The sequence below is a fragment of the Felis catus genome, chromosome D4 (genome assembly GCF_018350175.1).
Source record: "Felis catus isolate Fca126 chromosome D4, F.catus_Fca126_mat1.0, whole genome shotgun sequence".
Classification (NCBI taxonomy): domain Eukaryota; kingdom Metazoa; phylum Chordata; class Mammalia; order Carnivora; family Felidae; genus Felis; species Felis catus.
In genome coordinates this window covers 20,072,957-20,100,556 of record NC_058380.1, presented here as the reverse complement: position 1 = coordinate 20,100,556, position 27,600 = coordinate 20,072,957, and the positions used below count along the sequence as shown (strand labels likewise).

At 42.4% G+C, this 27,600-nt stretch overlaps 1 long non-coding RNA gene across 2 annotated transcripts in view; it reads right to left on the bottom strand.

Annotated features, from left to right (window-relative positions):
* Positions 1-27,600, bottom strand: part of LOC123381495 — a 656,019-nt gene that overhangs the window by 543,218 nt on the left and 85,201 nt on the right. For both annotated transcript variants that reach the window (XR_006588558.1, XR_006588557.1), the window contains exon 2: positions 23,104-23,275. This is a non-coding gene — a long non-coding RNA (uncharacterized LOC123381495). The remainder of the gene's footprint in view (positions 1-23,103; positions 23,276-27,600) is intronic.

Genomic DNA, 27,600 nt, shown 5'->3' with positions numbered 1-27,600 from the left:
TCAGCCTCCTTCCACTGGCTCCTAGCACTGTACCCCAGAACCATCAGCTGCCAGCCCCTTATCAACAGATCTAACAGTCTTCTTGGCAACCTGACTCACCCGGAAGACGGACATGAAGAAATTGACATTAGGGGTTCCACAGCAAACAATTTGCCCACATCGCCCCTCAGGTGAAGCTCAAAATCAGTGAGTTCTCCATTCCCCACACATTCAGAGGTTCTAATTCATTTTTCAATCCCACACCATAAATCATGAACAAGCAACCAAGGATTACCAGATATCAAGGGAAAACTTTCAAATGGAAGAAGAGATCAAAATAAAAGAAATGGGAAGTTTGCAGAAAAAATAAATGTAAAACTTAGAAGCTATCACTGGTAGCTTAAAAGAGATAAGAGAATCTATTGAATTCATGAGAGGAAAAGATGCTCTAATGAGAAATTGAAAGAGTTCTCAGAAAAGTTTTGCAAAACTTCATATATTATGGCAGCAAGTGTTAATCACTAATTAGCCTTACATTACCATATTTTCCCCTGGATTTCTAAATTTTATTAATCTTAAAATTCAAGATAAAGAGACTCCTATCCATTCCATAGATGTCACATGTGGGGACGATTAGAAGGATAGAGTAAGCATAGGTCCTGATTTCCCTGGATGGTCCCCAGTCTGTTACATGGACCCCCTACTGACGGGGCAGCCATCAGCGCTAACAAAGATGATCGCCACAGAACCCACACCAAAACTCAGCCAACTCATTGTCCTTTCAAGAAAGACAATTCTCCTCCCCTTGAGGGATTGTGATTCTGTAACCACAGGATTTGCACACTTTCATAATGGTGCCCTTTATAAATTATTCACAACGAAAATTATAGCCTCAAATTATAAAAACCCCAGGATTCACAAACCGAAAACATGTGGTCTCAAAACACACTCATACTAACCTCCAAAGAACAACGATCACAGACCACCTTTACACTATATACAGATAGAAGCCATGTGCTCTGAAAGCTGTGGCAATCTCTCTGCTCTGTCACTGTACCCTGCAAGTCGTGTGCCCGTAATCAAGACCAAGATGTCCCAGATACCTTCTGTCCAAGAAGAAATGAGAGGACATATGTGAAGAGCCATCCCCTGTGACCAGCACCTAGAAAAACCACTCAAGCTCCACTGTTTCCTCCTTACACAGAGGTACAGATTCCACCAATTCTGGTACCTACCCCTCCGGACAGAAGGTGTTCCTGTACTCTACTTGCCTCACACACACCTAAAAATCCCCCCGTGGGAAATTCCAAGCCTCCAAATGTTCACAGAGTTCATGAGAGGAGGCCAGGCACATCTCAGAACAATAGCCTTTTTCTCTCTCCTGCTGCAGAATGCTGGGGCTCCACACAGAGCCTTTCACCCCAGTCTATGTAAGCCAAGTCTAAATTCAATTACTGTGAAATTAACTAAGCATTAAACAAAAAATCCCAACCTGGTAGTCGTCACTGCTAATTAACTGGTTCCCACTCGCTGCCACTGCCTGCCTTTCAACAGTGGGCTGACAAGGAGAACTGTCAAGCACTTGCCCGCAGGGTGGGCTTGAGCTGCCGTGACTTGATTTGAACTGACAAGGCACGGCAAGCTAATATCAGAGCCCTCTTTAGGCAACCCACGTGACCCTGGAGGGGAACTCAGAGAATGAGCAAGGCAGTGGATACAGACCAGCCTAGACACGGAACAGAGTCAGGTTGGGGTTGGGGCCAGGGTGGGGTGGTCAAAAGGGAGGGTGATGGCCCTGAAAAAACTTGGGGTACAGAAGTGGTTGGTCACGTTACAATACAGCATTATGCTGAATCCCCTGGATAAACTCATGATCACTCAGTAAATACTGGTAACATAGATGGATACATTTTATACAATAGGAAAGAATATCCTCTCGTTTCTTTTTTTTTTTTTTTAATGCTTCTGAAATTCTATCTCCTTTCCTCTGAGAAACCATTGTGCTTACAGCTTACTGAGAAAGGTTTTTCTTGCCAAACTCTGAACATCTCAGCAACAGGTTCCCCACTCTTCATCCCACACAAAATGGAAGAAGCAGGGGCACCTGGGTGGCTCAGTTAGTTAAGCATCCAACTCAGCTCAGGCCATGATCACACGGTTTATGGATTCAAGCCCCGTGTCAGGCTCCATGCTAACAGCACAGAGCCAGCTTGGGATTCTCTCTCTCTGCCCCTCCCATCCTCACTCTCTCTCTCAGAATAAACTTGGAGAAGGAGGAGGAGGAGGAGAAGAGGCAGCAGGCAGCGGCATATTTATTGACTTACTTGAATAGATGTGTATGGGTCTATGTCAGAAACCACAGGGCAGTGGCCACATCTGCCTAATTTACTAACTGCAGGGACCACAAGTAAAGAAGAAGAGGCCTGGTTCAGGCAATACTCCGGTTTTGATCACTCAGGCTGTAGAGATACAGCCTGATAAATCACTTCACTTATCATTTGTGCCACCTTGTCCAAGATAACTATTTGGAACTAAATACAAATGGGATTTTTTTAATGTGAGCTTTATAAAGACCGGTCAAAGGATTTGTTAAGAAGAATTAAAATTAGGGGTGTCTGGGTGGCTCAGTCTATTAAGCATCCAACTTCGGCTCAGGTCATGATCTTGTAGTCTGTGAGTTCGAGTCTCGTGTCAGGTTCTGTGCTGACAGCTCAGAGCCTGAAGCCTGCTTCAGATTCTGTGTCTCCCTCTCTCTCTGCCTCTCCCCTGCCCGTACTCTCTCTCAAAAATAAACATTAACAAATTTTTTTAAATAAATAAAAATTTAAAAAGGAATCAAAATTAAAGAAGAAACTCTACTTTGTTAAATGGTTAAGAAACTACAAATACTATATAGAGGAAACTACTAGGAAGATCCCGTATTAAAGAGTAAACCTCAACAAAATGGTTATCGCAATAGCCCTCCTGTCAATACCATGCCATGATAATGGAAGACTATGGAACTTCCTTAGGCTCTTATCCCAAGAGAGCAAAATCCATACTGTTACTTCAGAATCGTGGCCCCACCCATCATCCTTTGCTCAAAAAAACAAAATAATAACCACCCATTAACTACCCAATAGGTATGATTTGTGTTGTTCTAGGGAACATCCCCAGGGCTGTAAGGTTTTGCTTCTGGGAGAATTAACTGTTCAACCTTCTCATGTCCTTATCAATGGGGAAAACACAAGTTGGATAAAAATTTTCTGACCAGGGTGGTGATGGCACAAAGCCACCATCGTGAATTGGAAGTAAGTGGATGTGCTCATCTTACTATATCCCTTTTCTTTCTTTCCTCCCCTCCTAAGCCAAAGATCACACACCTCATGAATTGCTAACAACTGAGAGTACGGCACTAGCTGGTAGTAACAACAGTGTCATTCTGTAATTAGTTTGTAGGTCCAAGGTGATGTTCACTGATAGCCGAGGAGTCTACAGAAGTACAGTATAGGCCACATTTGAAGGCTGAAGCCAGCCTAGTTTTTGTGAAATTAACAGAAGCAGCAGTCAGGAAATATTCATGATATGGGCTCCAACAGCTTCAAAGCAAACTTCTATTGACTTTGAGGCTCAGGCCTCAGACCAGATATCAGACAGATGTCTCAGGGTCAGCACCCTCTGAGAGACAGGAAGATGTGAAAGGCCCTCCAACTTCTCAAACCTAAGCCCCTGCCTTGAGGTTGGGCAGCGGTCCCAGCCATCTGGAGTCTCAGAGATTGACTTGTATTTGTTTCTTTTGACCCACAGTTTTGAAATGAGTACCAATGTGTAAATGTCAGATTTCACCGTATCTCCGACTTTCAATGACATACCCAGGATCTCTTGAAAATTGAGATATCAATAACACTACTACCATTATTCTCCCTGGCCACAGAAGCCACCTTGTGAAAAGGGGAAATGGACTCCCCATATCACAACAGATACCACCACTCCTTATTAGCTCACACTGGACTGGCTCCTTTGTTCACATTGACTACTAGTCCCCAGCAGGCACTGGACTTTGTGGCCCCTGGCTTATGAATTTCTCTGCATCAAACTCTTTGAGAGCTAAGATCAAAGTAAAGGTTTTTAAGGGTGGAAAAAAAAAAAACCTGTAAGACCTCTCTGCTAAAAGCCTTATCACCATCTCTTTGTCATTGGTGGGTCGACCTTTCTAATCCCATAATACTCATACCTAGCTCAGTGGGTACTCAAGAAAATTAGCTGACATTTTTATATGTATATGTTTCTTCTGCTTTCAAGCATGGGACACACTGTTCCCTTCTGCAACTGTACAAACCCAGGAATGGCAGACTCAAATGCCATCAGGGCTCAAAGAGACCACACAAATGTGTGAAATCACTGAGCTTAAGACAACAGCAAGGTATCAGCCATCTAGTGAACTGGAGTGGGCCACAGCCTAAAGTCACTGCACAGCCATAAACGTGTAATTTAGAGAAAGAAGTGCTATTCTGATTGAACCAGCTAGTCTACTGTTGGATTAGACCAGCTGGCCACAAATTTGTGAAAAGTATTTCAAAAATGCAAAAGTAAAAATCTGGTTTTCAATTCAGGGTCTAAATCTGAGTTCCCAGCTTTTAGATTTGTGCATCCTGGCGGTGCCTGGGTGGCTCAGTCGATTAAGCATCTGACTTCGGCTCAGGTCGTGATCTCACAGTTTGTGAGTTCGAACCCCGCATCGGACTCTGTGCTGACAGTTCAGAGCCCGAAGCCTGCTTTGGATTCTGTCTCCCTCTCCCTCTCCCCCTCCCCTACTCGTGTTTGCTTTCTCTCTCCCAAAAATAAATAAAACATTAAAAAATTAAAAATAAATTTGTGCATCCTAATCAGTTCTGCTTAGCATGAGCCCTTTTATATATATGTACATGTATTTGTTTATAAATTATGTTCATTTATCACTGCACTAATGAATTTTGAACATTCATAACATCTAGTATAAGGAAACCAAATGGGATGATGAGGCCACACCCCTTCCCAGGGGCAGCCTTGGTCCACGACTGGTCACTTACAGCAGTATGAAGGGCCAGAGTCCTCGCAAGAAGTTGGAATAACTCTTGAGTCTAATTTCAGAGCTCCCTGTGGGTTAGTGGAGGTGTTTGCTGGGACTGAAGCATAACTCAGCTTTTCCCCCTTGTCCTCCCCAAACCCTTCTTCCTTCACCTCCTCTACAGGAGTTAATCCTGAGAGCGCTATCTAATACATTCACTGTATGTTAAACTCCATCTCAAAATATACTTCCTAGAACTAGATGGCATAAAGAGGTCTGACATTTTGTTCTCCCACCACCGTGGGGTATTCTACAAACCCCCTGGGTTATTCTCATCCCATTTTGGAGAAGAATGCTCAAAGCCAGTGCTGCCCGAGAGAACATTCTGGAATGATGGAAATGTTTAATATGGCAGCTACCAGTCGCACACACGGCCATGGAGTATTTGAATGTGACTTGTACAACTGAGGCAGTGAACTTAATTAAATAGCTACATGAGGCTAGAAGCAACCAGTGCAGGTATAAGCTATTTGCAACCCAAGTGAGCAGATAGAAAGGGTCCAGAATGGTCATTTCTGTTTTGAGAAAGTTAGTGTGCAGCAATAAAGAAAATACATATGCAAGGAGCCACTTAATCACTATAAGTTGTTGTTGCTGTTTCAAATCACTTCATCCTCTTGTCAAAGGAAATATTCAGTAGCATTGCCACACCACTTCTTTGAGCTGTCACAGTGAGTTAGCCAGGGCAGGTGCTCAAGGGGCCGACACACGGCCTGCCATCTGCTGCTGTTTGACCAGCTCAGTCCTGATTTAAGTGAACGTCTGCCAGTTTTCTTCCCAGGAACACTAAGCCTCCGTTTATAACATCTGACCAGGGGTCCCGGGGGTGGGAGCTCAGTCGGTTAAGCGTCCAGCTTCGGCTCAGGTCATGACCACACAGTTCTTAAGTTCGAGCCCCTCATCAGGTTTTGAGCAGACAGTGTGGAGCCTACTTGGGATTCTATCTACCCCTCCCCCACTGATGCACACTCATGCCCTCTCTCAAATTAACTAAAACTTCAAAAAAAAAAAACAACATTAAAATAAGTAAATAAATAAAACATCTGACCAAAAACCAGCAGCTCCCACCCCGGAAAAATGCTACTGCTCACCCCCAGCAAAATCGCCCAGTTCATCAGCAACTATGTGAGAATTGGATAGGCTCCTGAAAACCTATCTGGAAATAAGGGGAGACCTCCACACCCGTGGAATCCAAATCAAACTGCCTGATGACTTTAATGAAGGACATCTCTAAGCCAGGTGTGCCCAGAGCAAACCGTTTCATTTCGAGGAGAAACACTTCTTCCCTCTCTACACAGCCCCTCCCTGGTGTCTGAAACAGTTTCCCGGGCTGTGATTATCAGAAGCAAATGGCAGATCTGCTTAGGCCTGGGAGACAACAGATACCATCGTGCCCTGGGAGCCGGTAGAGTGGTTAGAGGTGTTAATGCATTATCTACTCCTCTGGAGAAAGGTTAAAGTTTGGGCTTGAATCACTTGTGATTCACTAGTGAAAATGAGGTCGGTGGCCTGGATAACGCCCCTTGTGGACATTTATCCACAGTAGAGAAACTTCACCCAGCTGGTGGTCTCAGCTCATCAAAGCAGAGAGACCAGAGAAAAACGGGGAGTTAGACACCCCAGAGCGCTTTAGAAATGGAACACCAACTTGCTTTCTCTCAAAATGGCAATTAGGCTATGCGTGAGAAAAAAACGTGTCTTGGAGGGAGTGAGCTAGCCATAAGCTTTGTACTTTCCCTTCTCAAAAAGGCCTTGCCACTGGTGTGTCAGTGCCTCCTTGCAGGATGACCCTCAGTCTGTGATGCTCTCAGTCCTTCACTCTTGGGCCACCTTTACCTTGGCTATCCAAAATTCAGCTCCTCTGAGACTTTACTCAACAAACAGTCCTTGTGTGCCCTCAGTGTGCCCTCATCCAACAAACATGTCTCAGACAAAGCTGTGCAGAAAAGAGACGCAGTCTCTGCCCTGGTGGTGATGATAATCTGGCAGGGGAGACAGACATTAAACCAAAAGTACTGTTAGGGAGGAGGAAGAGAGGAAGCAGCAAAGAGAGGGAGGTTTAGGAAAGGACTGAGTGAGTCCAGGGATTCAAGGAAGCTTGTTCAGGGAAGAGATTTTTTTTTAACATTTGAGAGAGACAGGGAGCAAGCGGGGGGAGACGCAGCGAGGGGGAGACGCAGCGTGGAGGAGACAGAATCCGAAGCAGGCTCCAGGCTCTGAGCTGCGAGCTGTCAGCACAGAGCCTGCCGCGGGACTCGAACTCACAAGCAGTGAGATCACAACCTGAGCCACCGTTGGACGCGTGCCTAGGAAAGAGATTTTTATGTAGCTGCTCACGCAGCCCCTTCCTCTAATCTGAAGTTCAGTCCACCTCAGTGTTGATCAGTATCCTATGCAAACTCTCACAACACTTGCTGCTGTATCAGATCTCCTGGTACCATGACTGTCTACCCTTTTCTGCACTGTAACTGTGCATTTATACATGTGGTTGTTAAATGGCTGTCCACAAACATTCCATTGCTCCTTCCTTCCAGGGCACATTTTAAGATTGGACTTTCACTCTCCTGTAGGAATAGTCTTTTGCCTTGCTTCAGCCAACAAAATGTGAGCCAAACATGGCATATGTCCCCTGGGGCAGAAGCTTTAAAAATCAGTGTGCAAGTGACAGGGGTCCTTTCCCCCATCAGAGAGACCCTGTGGAGGTCACACCAGGAGACTAAGTCCCTGAGCCTGGGAGCCCATTGGTTCACACCCTCGGGAGCTTCCTCAGAGAAAATTCGAAACTGGCCCTCTATACACAAAGGGCAAGGAGAGACCAAAGAAAGAGGCCGGTGACTCCTATTGGTAGGTGGCACTTTTAACAAGCATATGTTACACATGTAGCTGGTCACAGGTGACCACAAGACAAGTGGATCTAGGCAGCAGTATCACGGGATCTTCAGACTTCATACAGAGCTCTCAACTGAATTCAGTCATGTACACTATCCAAGTGGTTTCAACGCCACCTTACTCTCTCAAGGCTACTTTGAAATACCTGCCCGTATGGGAATAGTAGGTAGAAAGCACATCACGTGGACCGGGGAGGGAATAAGAAGCCTCTGCTTGCCTGGGATCCAGATCACAGGTCAACCAGTGATCACATCCTCTCAATTTCCTCTTCCAACAGAGCCCCCCTGCTTACTTTATCAGATGTGGAGTATGAACATGAAATAAATGTGGGTTGCACTAAAACACTGAGATTTGGAGGGTTATTACTGCTCCATAACTTAGTCTAGTTGACCATTATAGTATATTAGTTCCCCAGTGGACTGTGAGCTCCTGAAAAACAAGAGCTGCTTATATATTTTTGTATCTTCGGGGCCTAGCACATGGTAGGTGCTCAGTAAATTTTTATCAGAGTAACACATAAAGGTGCTTAAAATTTTCTTAATCAAGTTAATGGCAACTCAATTTAGAGGTTGTTTTTAAAAACAATGAAATGATCATAAAATTGATCACTGCAGACTGCCAAGATGGGAAATGATCATTGTAGAATCAATGGAAGCAACATCATTGAACGGGACATAGATCACATAGCACATAATATATGATAATGTTTATGAAAATAGCCCAGTTATTTGCTTAAAGTGAGGAATTGTGTTTAATACAAATAAGAGCAAAGTGAAAAAAGTTTGATAACATCCTGGATCCCATCCATGATTTTTGTAATTGCATCTATCAAACTGACACTAGGGGGGAATTCGCTTCATACTCACAAACCAAAGAGAAAGGATCAGTATTAGGAAAAAGTACCAGTTCCCCAAGGGTTTTAAATTTGGAATCTACTCAATTACTTCCCCTTGAAAAACTATATCCATTTTTTTTAAAGCAGTTCTCAAGCTCCTGAGTCATTCCATTTATAATACTTGATCTTCAATTACTTTTTTCATTGTATCTTTCATGGAATACATTTCCAATTTCCAGCTTAATTCCCTGTCTACACCCATGGGTATCCAAGGCCATGAATTTTAGGGTTGGAACATATGTGAAGTAATAATGCAGCACTATAATCCCCCAAATAATTAAGGAACAAATATTTGTTCCTCATTGTACCTTGTATCACCCACTAATTTGGAAATAAATCCTTTGCTGAGAAGATAAAAGCAGAACCTCCGTAAGTTTAGGAAGATACGTCCTTTTCCAGACTAGCTCTATGAAAAGTCATGATGAATGATATTACCCTTTAGTGTAGCTTCAAGTCACATATCATTGAGGAATATGAATCACTGTGAATTCTAATTAAAAGGTTATTACTCAAGCCAGGGCTAAAGGTAGGCTAATTGCTATAACAAACAGATCTAAACCTGTGATGTTCGAGACAACAGAAATTTCTTCCTTGCTCACTTAACAGTGCTAGATGGGTGTTGAGGCATTTTCAGAATGCAGTAATCACTGCACTTGGTCTTTCCAAAGTTCCTTCTATCACCTCATTGGCCTCTAGCCCGATCCACATCCAGCCAGTGGGAGGGCAAAATCACAGAGTAGCATGCTTGGAGGATTTTAATGGGACAAGCCCAGAAGGAACACACACCCCTTCCACTACTATTATTGTGGAAACAATAAGATGATCAACCCAATCATCTTATCTAATGCAAGGGAGGCTGACTAGGAGAAAGAAACAATGGACTTGGGGGAAGTCTAGCAATCTCTGCCAGAACTCAACTTCAGGTTGATTAAGCAAATACCAAGTGAGATGTGAGAAAACAGAAGAGACAGAGATAGGACTGAATCAGTTGTTCCGTTGCTCATTCAATTGGTATATTCTAGCTACATCATCAGTGATACAGAATGTTGTTGTATCATGCAAGTTGGCTCATTTACCATTTCCCTTCCCATGATGCATCACTATGAGGTGAGCAAGACAGTGCAACAGGTAGGGATTATAGAACAGTTAGTCAAGAAGTTCTCTGAGTGTGGTCTACAGACATCTAGGGGTCCCTAAGATCCTTTCAGGGGGACTAAAGGAGTCATGAACATTTTTATAATAATACTAAAATGTTATTTGCCTTGTTTTATTATGTTGACCTTTGTACTGATGGTACAAAATCAATGATAGTTAAATGGCTGACTTCTGGCATAAATCAACGTATGAGCTCACATTAAAAGGCGGGTAGGGAGAATGCAGGGCATGTAGAGTAGGTTCACTTAATCCTTGATGAAATAGTAAAAATTATTATTTTCACTAAATCTCAAATCCTGAGTACACATCTTTTTGATATTCTGTGTGACGAAATGGGAAATATAAAGTACATCTGCTGCCACGCTTGTCTCAAACAAAAGCACATGTGCAACTGTTTGAATATCACCAGCTACTTTTTTCATGAAACATCTTTACTTGAAAGAATGGTTGACAGTCATATGATGATTATTTAAACTTGGCTACTGGCAAACATTTTCTTGAAAATGAACGAAGGAGGGGCACCTGGGTGGCTCAGTCAGTTAAGCATCCAACTTTGGCTCAGGTCACGATCTTGTAGTCTGTGAGTTCAAGCCCCGGGTCGGGCTCTGTGCTGACAGCTCAGAGCCTGGAGCCTGCTTCAGATTCTGTGTCTCCCTCTCTCTCTGCCCCTTCCCCCACACTCTCTTTCTCTCTCCAAAAAGTAAATAAACATTTAAAAAAAATTTTTTTGAAAATGAATGAAGGAGGCCTGTCACTTCAGGTAGAAACAAATAACAGTATTTATTGCCAATGAAAAATTTGAGCTTTCACGTGAAAATTAGAATTTGGAAAAACTTGTATGCACCACTATGAGCTTAACAGCTTCCAACTCTTAGATATTTCTGATATCAGCGAGGATATAAATAAAGGTGATTGTTTTTATATGATACACTGTGTCAATATCTGGAAGATCTCTTAGTAAACCAGATGAACAAATATTTCAAAATCAAGCATGGGAGAAAGATTTCTTGGGGCATCTGAATGGTTGATTCTGTTGAGTGTCAGACTCTTGATTTCACCTCAGGTCATGATCCCAGGGTCGTGGGACTGAGCCCCAAGATGAGCTCTGTGCTGAGTGTGGAGCCTGTTTAAGATTCTCTCTCTCTCTCTCTCTCTCTCTCTCTCTCTCTCTCTCTCTCTCTCTCTCCCTCCCTCCCTCCCTCCCTCCCCCTCCCTCCCTCCCTCCCTCTTCCTTGGCCACTCCCTCCCACTCACATGCTCTCTACAATAAAATGAAAAAAAGATATTTAACAAAAAAAAAAGATTTCCTAAAAGCAGAAGTCAGACTAATCAATTTTAATGTAACTGAATAAGAAAAGTTCATTAATATCTCAGATTCCACATAACTTTAAAGACTTTAACCATTTTTCAAGTTTTGGTATCAAATCCAAAAATCATATCCATAATTACCTGAAATGCCATTAAAATGTTTCTCCTTCCTTTCCAACTACATATCTGTGTGAGGCCTACTTCTCTTCATATATTTCAACAAGAATAACATATTGCAACAGATTGAATGCAGAGGCAGATAGGAAAGAGATTTGCAAAAAGGTAAAATGATGTCACCCTTCTCATCTATTACAGTGTTTGCAGTTACTATTAGAAGATTCAAGAACTGCAAATTCTAAGACAAACCTGACTCCAGGGGCGCCTGGATGGCTCAATCGGTTAAGATTCCAACTCTTGGTTTTGGCTCAGGTCATGATCTCACTGTTCATGAGACCAAACCCCGCATTGGGCTCCATGCTGACAGTACAGAGCCTGCTTGGGAGTCTCTCCCTCTCTCTCTCTCTCTGCCCCTCCCCCACATTCACACACTCTTTCAAAATAAATAAACTTAAAGAAAAAAGAAAAAAATGAAAAGAAAACAGACTCCAAGGCTTTTACATCAGAAGTTATGAACTATCTATCTTAGTTCACATCTCAGGGCCAAGAGCACACACAACAGTTTTTCCCAAACTGTAGCACTGAACCAATTGGTGTGGGCCAGCTTGCCATCTACCTATTTGGTCTACGGGGATGTCATGAGTGACTGCTAAACTTCAGATACATTATGCCCATGATATTCCCATGATCTAGAAGCTTCCTATCCTCTATTAAGAGGCTCTCTTCAATTAGCCTGAAATGACCAGCTCTCCAGGACCCAAACTGGCTCAGTGAAGTAGTAAGTTTCTCCTCTAAATAATCACAAACCATCTGCTTATACTTTGTTCTTATAATGGGAGAAATAACTCCATAAAACTCATCAGCCCAGGCTTTTTAACTAATTTGAAAAATTAACAGCATTTATTGTATTCAGTTAATCAGTTTGATTTCTCAAGCATCCACTCAGAGTGCGGCACTTTGCTAAGCAACGGACTTGTTCAACAACATGGTTAGGGCACCTGGGGGGCTCAGTCAGTTAAGCGTCCAACTTCGGCTCAGGTCATGATCTCAGGGTTCATGAATTCAGAGCCGGCTCTGTGCTGACAGCTTAGAGTCTGGACCCTGCTTCCGATTCTGTGTCTCCCTCTCTCTCTGCCCCTCCCCCTGCTTGCGCTCACTCACGCGCATTCTCTCTCAAATAAACATTAAGAAAAAATTTTAAGGCACATGGTTATAACTACAGTGTTAGAGTTTGATTATGGTGCTGTCTCAGACTGGACCTGAGAGAGGAAAAAATAGGCGATAAGCATGGGAATGATATGGCGTATAAAGACACAAGCTAATAGGTACAAGTTTAATGTTCTGGAAGCACATTTTAAAAGCCCCAGCTGGTCTTGTAGAAAGATAAAATGGAAAGAGTCATCATGGAGGGCTTCCTAGAAGAAGACGACTTTCAGTCAAGATCCCAAGGATTGAATGGGAAATCAACCAAGCAAAAAGAGAAGGAAACAATATTTGAGGCAGAAGGCACTGCTGTTAATGTCTCCTCTCCCTCCAACCATGACCTAAAGTTCTCCCCCAATTCATAGCAAAAATCCAAGAGATATTTTTCATCATCATGTCCCCTGGCCCTCTTTCTTGAAACCCTGACTTGTTAGCTTCTGCGACATCACAACACACTACTAGTCTTCTGAAACTGACTTCCCATGTTTTATAATCTCATTCTCTCCTTCTCCATCGAATCTTGACTTTCCCGAAGGCTTGATCCTGAGCCCTCATACCCTGTGTTCTCTTCAAAATTAATTGCATCAATGTCTACAGTTTCAGTTACGACTTATGCAAGGGTCTTACCAGTGTAGGTCTCCAGCCTCGACCTCCCCTCTGTGTGGTAGAACAGTGCCCCTTCCTGCCCACATTACCTCTCTACCTGCACGACTCCTCAGACCCTGTCCAACACCAAAGTCATGAATGCTCTCTGATCTTCTTCCAGGATCTCCTCTCCAGAGACTGTCTCCACCACCACTCCACCCAGCCCAACACCTGGGAGTTTCCTTCCACATGCCCTTCTTTCTCATGCCTCCTGTCTAATCCACCACCAAGTCCTGTTGACTGCACCCCCAAATCTCTCTCAGAACAACTCACTAGTCTGATATCTTCCACAACCACCCTAATCCCAACAAGGGCATCAGTTGCCTGGTTAACTCTACCCACAAATGCCTGATCCTCATTCTTTTAGCCTCCCTCTCCCAATTCACTCTATAGACACAATGATCCATAAGAGAGTTGGCCCCACTGACCCTACTGAAAATGGTATAGTGACTCTCAACCATTTATTGTACTAAGACAAACATTCCTTGTACTAAGACAAACATGATCAGAGTCACTCCTGGCTCTCAGCCTCACCCCTGCCCACTCCAGCCACACAGACTTCCTTCCATTTCATCACCACTATGGGGATTCCTTGCCGAATGGAGTTTTGCAAATCTTGTTCCGCATATTGGGAATACCCTTCCTTCCCCTTCTTCCCCTAGTTAATGCCTCTTCATCATCGGCATCCCTTTACCAGGGAAGATTTCGATCTGGTAGACAAGGTCGCAAGCGCTCATTGCACCATTCTTCTCCTTATCCCTGTTACAATGTTATAGTGTATTTGATTATTTGATAATTATTTGATTAATCACCATCTCTCCTTACAAAGACAATGACTTCCTGTTTCTATCCTCCTTTATCTCTTCCAGTGCCTAACCAGAGCCAGGTTTAATGAAGACATTTTTTGAGTAAGTTAATGTAGCATGTGCCAAGGCTCAGAAGGAACAGCGCATGCCTGAGGCTGGAAAGATTTCAGTAAGGCAGGACCTTCCAGGGAAGGAAGGGGATTGCAGAGGAAGAGGATGGGTAGAGTCGAGCCTGGAGAGGCTGCAGAGGGGCAGGGCAGACAGCCATAATAAATGCAAAATGCAAAGTCCCTACAGCAGTCTTGATGAGACAGTGACATGATCAAATCTACATCACTTTGGTTCCTACACAGGACTACACTGGAAAAAGCAACTCTAGGGACAGAGAGGAATTCAGCTCTTCTGTCGTCTGGGTGGTGATGACTAACTGGAAAATAAAGACTAACAGTGATGACAGGAAGAGTGGAGACACCTGGATTAATTTGAAAAACAGAAAATGAGGAGGACTCAACAAGACCAGGATGCCCCTTCTCTTCTAAATGATCCCACCATCACCTACAATTTTCAACATGCTGGACTGTCTCTTCTGTCCCCGGAAATTTGAATTCACTGAAAGCAGCCAGCTTTGTCTTCTCGTACTTCCCTTTGACCATGTGGGTCTTTGTAGATCATGATCCCTGACAGAGATCACAGAAGCAAGGTTCTGGTAATTCCACTAGCTCCCCTCCATGTGTTAACATTTTGCCACCTGCACAAATCATTATTTTAATCATAGCTGTTTCAAGTCCTTTTAATTTTTTAATTGTCTATTGCATTCTTCAAATGTCTGAACTCATTGTTAATAGCGTTCTTAAGGGTACGTGTTATTACAAATAGGCATTTTATTACAAATATCAACTCTTTTAAATCCATCTGATTAAAATTTCACCTTTCATCTAACTTTTTTTTCTCACACCAGAGCTCAACAGAGTACCCTTCATTCAGTCTTTAACCACTGAGTAAGCATCTGGGGAGAGGAAGAGAGAGAATCCCTAGCAGGCTCCGCACAGACAGCCCAGATACGGAGCTTGATCTCAAGAACGGTGAGATCATGACATAAGCCAAAATCAAGAGTTGGAAGCCTAACCAGCTGAGCCACCCAGGTGTCCCTAGACATTTTCTAGTCACTGCAGATAAGGCGGCAAATAATAGATGGCTTCTAGCCTCAGTGAGTCATAGACTAGTAGAAACGGTAGACATCTAAGGAGACACATTTAAGTGTTGCCTAATACATACACTCATGTTCTATAAACACACGTTTCAGAAGTCCTATGAACACTCTTAGGGACGTGGGGAATGTTGCATATAAGAAGGACTCATTTAAGACTTGTGATCTGAATCTTAAAAGATGAGTAAAGTTTGGGGCGCCTGGGAGGCTCAGTTGGTTGAGGGTCCAACTTCGGCTTGGGTCATGATCTCTCTATTGGTGGCTTTGAGCCCCGCATCAGGCTCCGTGCTGAAAGCTCAGAGCCTGAAGCCTGCTTCACATTCTCTATCCCCTTCTCTCTATCGCTAGCATTCTCTCTTAAAAATAAACAAACACTTAAAGACAATTGTTTTAAGATGAGTAAAGTTTGACACACAAAGAATGTGTGAAAGACATAGAAGTGAGAACAGCACATGCAAATTCTTGGGATATTACAATAATGTGACATGATTAGATTTGCTTTTTTAGGAAAACAGCTCCATCAACCACATCGGCTTCCTTAGCTACCTTTCACTTTGCATCCTCTTTGGTTATCAGTAAGGATTACGCTGTGAATTTCTTTTAGAATATCTCTCTGTGGGGTCTTCCCTTTTAGAAAAGAACTAGAGAAACACAAGATATAGCATATCTCACACCAGTTTCACTACACCAACCAGAGAGACTTCTGTGGCCTTTCACAGATATGTCCTGAGCTGATCGACTTAGGCACTGGGTTGAGTCTGTAAATCCGGCAACACGTCTTCATTTCTGAAAAAGACTGCTCTTTGATTATCAATTCCTAAAATTACTTCAGGAAACATTATAGCCATTCAAAAGACTCAAATATACTAATGTAAATAACACATCCGCAGGTATCATATACACCATTAGGCGAAAATGATCTTTTGTTTTCATAACTATTTAATTACAAGCAAAATCCTCTGTGTTTCTCCTCGATCTTCTTGTCTGTCTAGAAGAACAAGAAAAAAAAAAAAAAGCCCCTCAGTCATCAGTCCCTCATATGAGAGGTAACCATGACTTCTGCCTTCAGTGGGAATCTGGACCTCTCCACTCTGGCTAATTGAATGTCTGTGTTTCATTCTTGAGTGACCATGAACTTCTAGAGTCCCCACTGTGGATCTCTGGATATTTGTCGGCATTTCCCCTATATATCCCCAAACTTCTGCCGCAGAGAAATACCCCACACATGGCTACATTGTTCTGTCTTCAAACACTGGGTGAACTCTCAGTTCTCTCATCTCCAAGAAACACAGACCTGACCCCCAGGATCAGAAACCAAAGATATCTTAAAGAACATAGGGAGAAAAAATGCACCTTAATGAGACCAGCAGCTCATCAGCAACCGTCTCCTGGGAAACCCACAAATACACTGCTACCCAATCATAAGTCTCATTTGCCGTGATAGAAAAAAAAAAAAATACGAAGAACTAAAATAGGGAAAGGGTCAACAGCAATTTTCTGCCTCTGCCAGAAAAAAGACAGGTTTTTCAAAGCTTCAAATGGTGCCTGTTGAAACTGTCATTCCCAGATTACAGCTGGCAGGACCGGGAGCACCACGGAACCGACAGAAAATCAGTAAGCTTGCACCCATCCGGATCCCTGGGCATAACACGCTGCCTGTCAGCAGGCATCCTTGCCCACAGAGGAGAGCCTCCGGGTGGCTGCAGCTCACACACCGCCTGACAGCACCCTCTCCAGAGGCCCAGGATTATTACAGCCTGCCCTTCTGCCGGCGCGGAATTAACTTGTTCTGACTGTGTGACAGTTCTGACGACTACACAGTTTGAGGCAAGGAGCCGGGTCACATGCTGCTACATGCATGGGCTGTCACTAACTGTGCCACTAAAACCAGACAAACCCTTGTCAAGGGAGATAAACTCCTCTGGAGACAGAGGTAAGTGACTCAACTGCTGGCCTGCTTGTGAGGGTTTTGTTCAGTTCAAGGACAGTATCAGCTGACAGAAGGACTTGATGTTTCAGGGAGACGCAATCAACACTGGCAAGAGGAAGGAGGCGGAGAGGCACAAAGAGAAAAACACACACGGACAAACGCAAGGAGGCTGAAGGAGGCAGGCTGCCAGGAGGTGGCAAAAGACGACACGTCCCCACTACGGAAAATCAATGATCTAATCAAATCACGCCTGTTTCCCAGTCACGAAACCTCCAGCAGGAAACTAAAGCAATCAACCTTGGTTTCACTAAGTACAGTCTCCACTGCGTGCGTGACACCCACCGCCCAAGGTATCACAAAGGCTGCAAAAACCTGACAGGCGACTCCCAACTTTAGCTGTTGGTTAAGACCCACCGTGTTAGAGACACAGAATGTGGTACACACAACCACGGCTCTTGCCCCAGGTCTCCATGCCCAGTGGGAATCAGAGGACCCGGAATCTACCCCCAAGAGAGAGAAAAGAAATACAGCAGGAAGAAAGTACAGAGAAGGTACTCCATCGTGATGCCCTCCTTGGGCTGCCAAAGGTCAGGATTCCAGCTATTCTTCCCTGTCTTCTCAGCGGTGCCCGAGGCAAGGTCCTCCTGGTTCCCAGCTAGGCATCAGCCACCCTGCTTGTCATTTTATCACAGCGGTGCGCTCCTTAACTCGCTTGCTCCTAGCAGTCTGCAGACTCAGGACCTTGACAATGTGGCTTATTCTACCATCTCCTCCATCCCCAACAAACCCAAGTAAGTGACAGTAACAACCAGAATAGCCATCCCGCGAGGAAGGGGCTTTGGAGCCGTAAACACTTACACCTAGGACATGTATTTGTTGTGCGAATTCAGCCTGTTTCATTGGAATTTCCATTTCCTTCATTGCAAGGACTGACATATAAAAGGAAAAGCCATTACGACATGGAAGTGTCCAGCATGGTGTCTGGTATTTGGTAGATATGAATGTTGGTTTGTTTTAATCCTCCGGAAGCAACATTGAATACCTAATTAAGGGTAAATTTCAGTGTCATGTCTCTAAAATCCTTAATTAGTACTGTACTTCTTTTCATTTGTGGATTCCATATTTACAAATTCACCTACTCACTAAAATTTGTTTGCAATCAACAAATCAAGGCTGGTGGCGCTTCTGTGGTTATCCACAGATGTACGCAGAGTGGAGAAACATTGGAGTCTCCCAGTGCACACATTCCCAGCTGAGCTGAACAAGGTGACACCCTACCTTCTTGTTTCAGCTCTAAGACTATAAACAAATGTCCTTTTCACGGTCTATTTGGTGTAATCTCTTTCACATTTTTGTGGGTTTTTTTTTTTTTTTTATAATTTCATTGCTTAAAATGGTCCCCAGGTAAAAGACAGTCTTTTCCACAAATGGTTCTGGGATAACTGGACAGCAACATGCCAAAGAATGAAACTGGACCACCTTCTTACACAAGAATTACCTCACAAGGGGGGCGCCTGGGTGGCGCAGTCAGTTAAGCTGTCCGACTTCAGCCAGGTCACGATCTCGTGGTCCGTGAGTTCGAGCCCCACGTCAGGCTCTGGGCTGATGGCTCGGAGCCTGGAGCCTGTTTCCGATTCTGTGTCTCCCTCTCTCTCTGCCCCTCCCCCGTTCATGCTCTGTCTCTCTCTGTCCCAAAAATAAATAAACGTTAAAAAAAAAAAAAAAAAGAATTACCTCACAAGAATTAACTCACAATGAATAAAGGACTTAAATATAAGACCAGAAACCATAAAATTCCTAGAAGGAAACATAAGTTACCGGACGCTGATGTGAGTAGTAATTTTTTCGATCTGTCTTCTGAGGCAAGGGCAACAAAAGCAAAAATAAACAAATGAGACTAAAACTAAAAAGCTTTTGCATAGCAAAGGAAACCATCAACAAAACGAAAAGACAACCTTCTAAATGGGAGAAGATATTTGCAAATGGTATAACTGATAAGGAGTTAATATCCAAAATACATAAAGAGCTCACACAACTCAATATCAAACAGGCAAAGCAATTAAAAATGAGCAGAGGGGTGCCTGGGTAGCTCAGTCATTTGAGCATCCAACTCTTGATTCCCTCTCAGGTCATGATCTCATGGTCGTTAGATGGGACCCCACATCAGGCTCTACACTGGGTGTAGAGCCCACTTAAGATTCTCTCACCCTCTCTCTGCCCCTCCCCTGTGCATACACACTCTGTAGAGAAGAGAAGAGAAAATAAAAGAAGAAGAGAAAGAAGAGAAGCAGAGGACCTGAATCAACAATTCTCCGAAGAAGAAGCTGGTGGACACATGAAAAAATACTCAGAATTATTAATCATGAGGGAAATACACTGAAATCACAATGAGGTATCACCTTTCTTGTCAGAAAGGCTATTATCAAAAAAGATAATAAAAAGTTGGCAAGGATGTAGAGAGAAGGGAACCGTGCTTATGCAATGTGGGTGAAAATGCAAAATGATGCAGCCATTATGGAAACCCATGTGGAAGGTCCTCAGAAAATAAAAAATTCAACTATCATACTACCCAGCAATTCCGTGTCTGGGTATTTATCCAAGGAAAAGGAAAATACGAATTCAAAAAGATATACATGCCCCTATGTTCACTGCAGCATTTACAATAACCAAGGTAAGAAAACAATCTGTCCAACCACAGATGAATGAATAATGAACATGTGGAATATATGTTCTACAGATATTGTATATACAATGGAATATTACTCAGTCATTAAAAAAGAAGAAAATCTTGCTATCTGCAACAATATCTAGGGATCTAGGGGGGATTGTGCTAAGTGAAATAAGTGAGAGGAAAGCAAATACAGTATGATTTCACTTCTGTATGGAATCTAAATACAAAAAAAACAAAACAAAACAAACTCAGATACAGACGATCTGGTGGTTGCCAGAGTGGGCAGGAGATGGGCAAAATAAAGGAAGGGGATCAACAGCCACAAACTTGCAGTTATAAAATATATAAGACACACGGACACAATATAATATGTAACAATGTGACACGTAGAAACTTCGTATGGTGACAGATGGTGGTTAGATTTATCATGGTGACACATAAGCGTTCAGTCACTATGTTGTACACCTGAAAGATAATATTTGTATAGTAAATACACTTCAATTAAAAAAAAATAAGTAAATAAAATGGCCCCAAGGAGAGTGCTGGAGTGCTTTCTAGTGTTCCTAAGTGCAAGAAGGCAGTGATGTGCCTTGCAGAGAAGACACATACATAAGATAGGCTTTGTTCAGGCATGAGTTATGGGTGCTGTTGGTCATGAGTTTCAATGTTAACAAATTAACAGAAACCCAAACCAAACCAATGAATTGATCAATTCACAAAAAAAAAAAAAGTGAAACAGAGGCTCACAAGAACCCAACTTTGTATTTCCCTTAGAAGCAAGTTCAGCATTTGCTAATTTAACATTCAAAGTAACTTTCTAGACCATAACTAGAAAGAACAAAGAGAATCGACATCTGTCCTTTTCTAATTTCTGTTCCCATCCTGGGAGGCAAGGGGGCAATCAGGTCATTCACTGCATTAGGACAAAGGCACAAACTTGATACAAATAGTGAAGGATCTTAGAGCAAATAAGGGCTTGACAGAGGGTAGAGGTGGATGGGTGGTGGGAAGAGACATGATCTGTGCAGTAGAAAGTGAGGGGCTTAACTTGACCAAAGCACTAGGTGAGTACTGACGTTAATACTTCCCTGGAGTCGTTCTATATTATTCTCAGATCACTTGAGATGACTGTAAGGGTTCTACCCATGCTTCTTTCACATTTCCTCTAGTGAACCTAGTACTTGTATGGCACTTGTCTGTTATTAGCAAGACAGCAGATGATACCCTAAATCTGGGATGCATTTCCAAAACCATCAACGCATCAATGATATAACAACGCATCAATAATAGCATGTTTTTCTTCATTTAGTCAACCTCTCAGCTAACTCAGGCAATAAGAGGGAAAAAAGTCAGTGTGTTTCTATCTGGACATGATCTCTTCCTCACTGCCATTTCTGACCCTGACCACAACCTCTCTTGGACAGCATAGGGATTTAAACAACTAAATAAAACTCTATTATTCCAGAAAAGTTTAGAATCAGTGTTTTGGGGAAAGGAAAGGAGAGTGATAGCCATCTGTTTCATTTCCTTCTATTTCAAATGAGAACTCTGAAGCTCTGGGGGTTAATGTGACAGATCGGGGACCACAGCCTATTTTTTCCAATGCCCAGTTGAGTGGCCTGTCCTTGTCTTTAGTAATCCTATGTTCATATTTTCCAGGAGAACTAGGATTTCTGAAAATGCTTGCTCCCATCATTGCTTAAGAGTGCTAGTACCTGTTAGTTTCTGGACCCTGAATTTGGGGTCAAACGATATGGTCACAATAGACGTATCATGATTTATCTGATAGCTCCTTCTCATTCTCCTGTAGCTGCTCATCAAGGCCAGTGGCTTCTATTGTCACATCTGTTTGGATGATCCCCAAATCAAGTAAGAAAGTGACAGAATTTTAGAACATAAAGTAGCCTGATGGGTCATTTATAGTCAATTCCTTCATTTTACTGGTAATGGTAAAATTAAGTCTCCAAGAGGCCAAGTTATGACCAAAATCACACAGCTAACAAGAGATAAAGTCAGAATACAACATAGGCCTCCAACAAATGCTACAAAAGTACAAAAGGTTTGTTAACATATTTGCTAGTTCAATAATATGGTGGACATAAATATTCCATGAACCTCGGTAGATGCACTACAAATAGATTCACACAAAACAATAGTAATGATGAAGACCTTTGGTTGTCTCCCATTTGAGAGGCTGTAGGCTCTGGTTTCCTTACTAGAACAATATTTATTGACCTATATCATCATGAAAAATGATTGCCCTGAACACCTACCTACAAAAACAACCATGAAAACATTTACCCAAATTTATATAATAAAAAGAACACCTTAAATAAAACACAAATACCTACTCTGCATTTTATTAGCACTTAAAACTCAATTATCACTTCACACCAGAAGTGAAAGCAGTGACATGGTCAGGCTCTTAGCAATAAACCTACACAATTCCAGCTCTCTGGTCACTCAGAAAACTTACTCAAGCTGTCAAAGGCAAGCACATCACATTGGAAAAACAATGGTTCTAAATGGTTAAGAAAGCAAACAATGATTTGTCCTCCATGAATCTCTGCTATTAAATAAAAGTGTTGTTTGAGAAGCACACAGGTTTATAAATTAGTGGGTGTGGGGCAATGGAAGAGCAAGGGAACTATCATCAATATATTGCCTTACTTCCAGAAGATGTGGTAGTAACCTGAGCTTTTTATCTCCTACACAAAATAGCCGAGTCAGTATAACAACCTTTTTGTTGACCATCCCCACTCACAGCTCTTGCCCTTCTAAATCCATGCTACATTCTTTTGCCAGACATTTCTGCACAAAAGAGGTATATCATTCCAGTGCCAGCTCAAAACCCTCAGTGATTCAGAGGAAAGCCAGAGCAAGGAAGTGCCATTTGTTCTTCCTGTGGAAAGATTCCTTAGATTGGTGGCTTGGGGGATGGCCTGTGACCTTACGTCACAGGAAGACAGAAACCACGCTGGAAGATGTTGTTCGAACGCAACCAAAAAGCCACATGGGTTGCAGATGGATCCACTGTATGCTTCAGTTTTCCTGGTACATCCCAGTTTGTGCCTGCTGTCACAACTAACAGCATCTCTGCTATTATCCTAGACTAGTTGTGAGCATTACAATGCCACACACCCTCCACCAACAGCAACATTTTTTTTTACCAGAAATTAGAGACACCAGAGGCAGCCCTCAGGACAGCTTACCAGTCTTCTTATCTCCTCCTCCAGCCAGCACCACATCACAGGCACAAGAGTGCAGAGGAACACCGCCAGGATTGGGGGAATACATCAGCTAGCAGACGCCAACCTCACCCTCGGGCCTGAGGTTACATCACTTCTTCTCATTGTGTGCCCTTGGCATCTTGTGATTATCCATCTGAAACCACAGAAGGATTCAGGCTTCACCAGTTACCATGATGCTTGTCTGGCTCCTGCATGCCCAGCATCACTAAGTCAGTTAATACCCAGAATTACACCCCATGTGTTAGCCAGGGAGAGGTACGAGCTTTCTACCACATGGGGAAATGAAGTCGTCACCAGGAGACCCTGGCTAATAGATTTTTCTTTAATTACAGGTTAAAGGGTGTAACCTTGCTTAATTCTGAAATATTTAAACTCCAAGTCCTTGATGTTTAAATGGAGAACCCCAAATATAGCGCCTATATGTTCCTATTGAAGTTCCTCTAACAAAAAAGGAATTTCAAAGTCATTTTTCCCTCTTTTGAAAATGTTTGGGAAATAAACATTCCTAATCCTATCATCACACATCTATTAACATTTTGTGTATTCCTTTTCAGTCTTTGTCATGTGCATAACATTTCCAGTCTGCATTACAGTATACATATAATTTTCTATCATGCTTTGATCAAAACCACTCTTCCAAGTTGTTACATAGAATTACCAATTATAATTGTAGACACTTCACAGTGTTTTTTGAATTGATACATTACAATTTAATGATTTCTCTGGTTTTAATATTTTAATTTTTCCTCTTTCTACCAGTACAAGGCATTTCACGAAGCACTGGGAATGGTAAAGTTAACAAAATAAATGCTACTAAGTAAAAAATTGTGGACTCGTTTTGAAGACTAAATTTGAATTCTTGTCACATTTTGAATAGCTCTGATATTCTTCTTCGTATGTTAGTCACAAACTTGAAAATAAAGAGGATGAGAAAGGGAGGGAGAGAAGACAAGGAAGAAGAAGAAAGGGGGGAGGGAAAGGGGGAAAGACAACAGGGAGAAAAGGGGGAGGGAAGGACTTATAATTACAAGGATAAATTGAGGGTCTTCTGTTCTGACATTTGCTTCATGTAAATGATGGAAATACCATACCAATTCATTTGAATACATGTCAAGTCTCTCCATGAATTATAATAAATGTCAGCATCATTCTAATATTTAAAAACAAAAGCTATCTATAATTCAGACATGACCCTTTCCCTATCGTCTACTCCATCATGTAAAATATCCATTGCCTGGCCTTTAAGGCCTTATATGCTCTAGCCCGCCATAACCAAACCAATTTTTCTCCACACAAAGCTCCTCTCTAGTCAGGACTCCTTACTGGGAAACACAGAGACATGGCAGCTTCAGTCAGGGAGGAGTAGCTTGTGTCAGAATAAATCTCCCACAGCTAAGAATTATAATCCTTGGGCAAAATTTTAAGAAATAAAATACTGGGCTTGAGCGACTCAGTCAGTTGAAGGCCCAACTCTTGATTTCAGCTCAGGTCATAATCCCAGGGTTGTGGGACCTAGCCCTGCACTGGGCTCTGTGCTGAGCATGGAGACTGCTTAGGATTTTCTCTCTTTCTTCTGCCCCTCTCCCCCACTTGCACACTCTCTCTCTTAAAAGAGAGAGAGAGAGAGAAAGAAATAAAAGAAATATAAGACTATTTGAAGGCCCTGGAGAATAACCAGAAGTACGTATAAATTGGAAACTAGTAAACACCTGAAAAATAGAGAATTGGACTGGATAAGATCACTTATCCAGAGTTCATCAAACTCCCCAGTCCAAGGGTTGCTGGGCAGCTAAAATTCAAGCAGAACTGAAGTCTTGTGGCCTTGAAGTGTCTAGGGACAAAGTTCAGGACCTCCAGAGTGGGTGAATATTAATAAAGAAAATCCAGAAATGAAAGAGCCAAAACAAGGAACCCCCAAATCTGATACATAAACTCCCTCAAATCTTTGGTTGACGCTCTGGAAAACAGTGTGAAGGTACCTCAAAAAACTAAAAATAGGGGCACCTGGGTGGCTCAGTCGGTTGAGCGTCCGACTTCGGCTCAGGTCATGATCACACAGTTTGTGTGTTCAAGCACCGTGTCAGGCTCTGTGCTGACAGCTCAGAGCCTGGAGCCTGCTTTGGATTCTTTGTCTCCCTCTCTCTACCCCTCCTCTGCTCATGCTCTCTTTCTCTCAAAAATAAACAAACATTTAAAAAAAATTTTTTTAATTAAAAATAAACCTACCTTATGACCCAGCAATAGCACTGCTAAGAATATACCCAAGGGATACAGGATGCATAGGGACACATGTACCCCACTGTTTATACCAGCACTTTCAACAATAGCCAAATTATGGAAAGAGCCTAAATGTCCATCAACTGACAAATGGATAAAGAATATGTGGTTTATATATACAATGGAATACTAGCTGGCAATGAGAAAGAATGAAATCTGGCCATTTGTAGTAACATGGATGGAACTGGAGGGTATTACCCTAAGGGAAACAAGTCAGACAGAGAAAGACAGATAGCATATGTTTTCACTCATATGTGGATCCTGAGAAACTTAACAGAAGACCAGGGGGCAGGGAAAGGGGGGGGGGGGGGGGAAGAGCTACAGAGAGGGAAGAAGGCAAACCATAAGAGACCCTTAAATACTGAGAACAAACTGAGGGTTGATGGGGGGTGGGAGGGAGGGGAAAGTGGGTGATGGGCATGGAGGAGGGCACCTGTTGGGATGAGCATTAGGTGTTGTATGAAAACCAATTTGACAATAAATTATATATATAAAAAAAAATCTTTGGCTGAGGTTTATGCTACAATTGCTCAAGGAAGACTAAAGGAACCCAGCAGAAAGCAGTAGCTTCCAGTCTAGGAGAAATGAGCAGAAATATTTGGTGCCATCTAATGTAGAGTAAGAAGACTTTGAAGTTTAAGTGTTTCCAAGTTAGGGAGTTTTGCCATACACCTTGGGCTTTCCACTGAAAATGCAGTTGGACATATTTAGGATTAAAGTGTATGTCTCTGGGGCACCTGGGTGGTTCAGTTGGTTGAGCATTTAACTCTTGATTTCTGCTCAGGTCATGATCCGAGGGTCATGGGATTGAGCCCCGTGTCAGACTCTGTGCTGACCATGGAGTCTGCTTAAGATATTCTCCCTCCCTCCCTCCCTCTCCCTCTCTCTCTCTCTCTCTCTCTTTCTCTCTCTCTCTCTCTCTCTCCCCCACCCCCCCCAGCTTGTGTGCTCTCTAAAAGAAAAAAAAATTAATTAAAAAAATAAAATGTATGTCTCTGAATTAAAGGCTTCATCCTGTTAATCCTAAGGGCAAAATTAAGCAGACATACCTTAATAAAACCAAGGCTCCATAAGTTCAAAGGGATCAGTCAGTAACTTAACTGGCTGGGAGAACAGAAATCAACAGTCTTCAGTGGAAGATAAAAGAACCCAGAAATTTTATAATGGATTATTTCTAATATCCAGTATATAGTAAACAGTAGACATGAAAACAAACAGGAAAATGTGACCATCAAAAGAAAAGACAGTTGATAGAATTTAATCCTAAAATGACCTGAAGTTTTGAATTAGCAAAGGAGGTCATTGAAGCACCTATTTTAAGTACATTCAAAGAGTTAAAGGAAAAATTTGTCAGAATGACTGTAACAGATAAAGAACATGAAGAGAGAAATAAAAAAATTTAAAAGAAGAACCAAAGGGAAACACTAGAACTAAAAAGGGAAATAGCTAGAATTTTGTAATTCACTGAAAGTGTTTAACAGACTATAAAAGAGTCAGTGAACATGAATCATAATAAATGATTCAATATGAATAACAAAGAGAATAAAGATTCAAAAGACAAAGAGATTCTCAGTAACCTGTGGGGCAATACTAAGCTCTATGATACATTGGGGCCCCAGAGGTACAAGAAAAATAAAACGTGGAAGAAAAAAATATTTGAAGAAATAATCACTAAAAGTTTCCAAAATATGGTTAAAAAAAATTTACTTTCCTAAGACTTCACTGAATTATAAGCAATAAAAAGAAAACAAAACTTCCAGAAACAGGGTATTTAAATTGTTGAAAATCCTAACAGCATTCACAGAGGGGGAAAAAGACATATTGGCTGGGGTCGGATGCAAAAAAAAAACAACAATAAAATTGAAAAATGATGGGGTGCCTGGGTAACTCAGTCGGTTGAGCATCCAACTTCAGCTCAGGTCATGATCTCACAGTCTGTGAGTTCGAGCCCCACAGTGGGCTCCAGGCTGACAGCTCAGAGCCTGAGCCTGCTTCAGATTCTATGTCTCCCCCTCTCTCTGCCCCTCCCCTGCTAGCACTCTGTCTCTAATAATAATAAATGCCAAAAAGAAAAAAAGAAAAAAGAAAATTGATAGGCACCTGGGTGGCTTAGTCAGTTAGGCAACTGACTCCTCAGGCTCTGGGCTGTCAGGGGAGCCTGCTGGGATTCTCACTCTCCCT